A 3,233-nucleotide genomic window follows, 5' to 3' on the forward strand; every position below is an offset into this window, starting at 1 on the left:
AAACATTTACAACATAATTTGTAATAAATAAGTGAACACAGCAGAATCATGTTTCTGTTGCCAACATTTGAGTTGTTTGTTTAAATTTGAACATAAACAAATACATCAGTCTCGTCGGCGCACAAGTGATATCTATCTATCTATCTATCTATCTATCTATTATCCATCCATCCATCCATCCATCTTTCTGTATGTATACAGGTACGTTTGTAAAGTTCATTGTTCTTCTTCTGAAAAGAAACAGTGACTAAAAGTATTCAGATTTGACAGAAGTAAATTAGGTCCATAAATTGAGCATTTAAATAAGGGTTGGGGCTAAGATCATATGAAAAGTAGTTTTAACAGAAGAATATCTGCCACTGGTTGTAACTCATCCCTGAATTTAGATGTAAACGAATGTAAAGAAAATTTGCTGTTTTCGAACAAAATCTTTATTAAAACCCTGAAAAGTCTGAATTACATTGACTCTCAAATAATCATTTAATGATGTAGAAATTGTCGAAGAATCATAAAAATTCAAATTAAAACATTATTATTACATTATCAAGTCATAAAACAGTTAATGTAGATAATTTTATACCTGTTCATATTTGTACTAACTTAAAAGCTTTCACATTATTGTCAATTCACATTACACGATCATCTAAAAAGAATTATTTCAATATTTGCATGAGCAAACAACATCAGTAGCAAGTATGTGCATTTGTGGTGTAGTCAAGGGCAGTTTTGGCAGTAATATTGTTATAGTTCTGTCTAAAAAAAACATGTAATGCTAAATTAGTAAGTGCTTAAATGTTCATAAAATTGTGTTTGCATGAACTGCTTGAATTTGCTTTGCTCCACTCAGGCTAACCATTAGCTTGTTAATCCAAACCAAGTTCATTCTTAAAGACCTCTACAGCAGGTAAGATACTGTTGATTCATTTTCAAATAAGCTCTCTTCAAAAGATCCTAACTATCTTTTAAAACAAGTAATTACAGTAGTAGTATTGTTTTCAAGTCAAACAAAAGAAATCACTTGTTTTTATACCAGTTTCTGCATGCTAACACCAGCGTATGCCATAGGCCTAAAGCAAGCACCTACTATATATTTTGGCACAGGTTAATGCTCTATCACTGAAAAAAGGAAAAGCAGAGAGTGAGAGAGAGAAAGGGGTAGGAAGGAGAATGATAACTTCATTATAGCTTAAGTGTCTTGACCTCAGCAGCTTTTGTCTGCTTTCTTCTTGATTCCACTGCACTGGAGAACTTTTATCCACCATGACAGAAAACGCAGGTTACATAAACCAGAGATCCTTAATGTGCTGCTACTTTCAGATACAGAAATGTTTTTATTTGTTCTCATGGACAAGCAAGGAATGCCATTGTCTACTTCAGCCCCATTGAACTTGAAACCAAATCTGTTTACAGAAAACCTGCAAGTTTAAAAAGGTTCATATTTTAACCCGGCTGAGTTGAGTTTCAGAGGCTGACACGGACCCTCGATCCTGAGTCCGAGGTGCTGCGTGTAATCCACTGACAATGAATTAGTTTATTGATGAAACTGTAGAGCCAGAAGAGGATAGAAGGCAGCCAGTGAAGAAAGGCATGTGAAATTATGTCTGCTCCCTTTGCTTGCGACAGCAAATCCAATGAAATGTGTGACATCCGCAGCACAATGCATACATTTAAAGAAGTTTCCTTCTTTCACTGCACAGCTCGTGCATTCAAAAGGTTCAACAGAGAAAAGTTGTTTTTCATCAACTCAGCGTTTCTTTTAATTGTACGTCATAAACACACAGAACACATGGCAGCCATATATTTTTACACACAAAAAATGCATAAATATAATGACAGGAATAATAAAAAGATTTTTAAAATGAAAATCAACATTTGACTGACACATACACCCTCACACAAGGCCCTAAAGAGACAGTTAAGATATTTTCAAGTAGGGTTTTTTGAAAAAGGTATGACTAATTAATATCTTACCTGTTGCACATAGCTCTTTGAATGACCTAACTTTGGAGAAACTGTTACATTTTTATCAGATTGTAGAGCTAAAAGCTAGCCCAATCACAGACAAGACTTGCCCCCTAAAAACAACTAAAATCTCAACAATTTAAAAAATATACACATACAGTAGTCCCTCGTTTATTGCGGGGGATCCGTACCCTGAAGCCCTGTGATAAGTGAAAATCTGCAAAGCAGGAATAGTAGTACAAGTAGTAAGTAGTAGTTTATTTTATTATTTCTATATAAATATATTAAGACCATTCCCACACTCTTGCAATATTCTAAACAATGCTTCTAAACTCTAAATGCTCTAAAAGAGCACAGCATGTCATGATTTCAGCTCCCTGCCTCCTCTGCTCTCAGCCACCTGCAAGCGCTCTTGGCCACGCCCACTTTACCGCTCTGCGTGGAGAACAGCTGATCAGCTGCAGCAGGAAGTTTATCCTGCAGCTCTGGACTGCACAAACGAGCAGCAGGTGCTAAATAATTTTAAATAATTTATTTTAAATAAAATGCCATGCCGGTCGTGCGGCTCATCCATCAATCAGCTAACTGTGTGTCATGTCTAGTCTTATTTTGAAAAACCTCGATAGAGCGAGTCCGCGATAAACGAACCGCGAAGTAACGAGGGACTACTGTATATGCTTTTTTTTTTAGAAATCTTTATACCATTGGCTTCAGATTCCATGATCATTGGGGCAGAAACATCAGAAGATTCCTACATGAAGTTTGCTAAATTGCTCAAAAAGCACAACAGCTAGCTGCTGCTGCTGCTGCCACTGCTTGCATGTGCAAAGAAACAAATATATTTTTATAAATAACTACAGTATATAATGCAACAGGAAACCAGCCACTTGGGAGCACAAACCAGTGTATCTCTTGTGCCAGTCCTAAGCCCGGGTAAATCAGAATCAGAACAAGAACAGATTCAAGAACAGTTTTTTCCCGAAAGCCATTACCACACTGAACTGACATATGCACTGATTTAATAATCTAACCTCCCAATCCCCTGGACTTCTAATGTGCAATACTACTGACATTTCATACTCTCAATCACCTTACCTCTTAACTACCTCACTAATATCCCTAATGTGCAATATAATTGTGGAATACTTGTATTTTTACTTTCATAGTGCTATTATATCTATATTGTGTTACCAAAACAGTCCATGCTCAATAATCCAGGTTTACAATCCAACAATTTTCAGTCAGGTCATCTGGACAGTTTCTTTTTTTTT

The sequence above is a fragment of the Nematolebias whitei genome, chromosome 8 (assembly GCF_014905685.2).
Source record: "Nematolebias whitei isolate Nwh7 chromosome 8, NemWhi1, whole genome shotgun sequence".
NCBI classification, from domain to species: domain Eukaryota; kingdom Metazoa; phylum Chordata; class Actinopteri; order Cyprinodontiformes; family Rivulidae; genus Nematolebias; species Nematolebias whitei.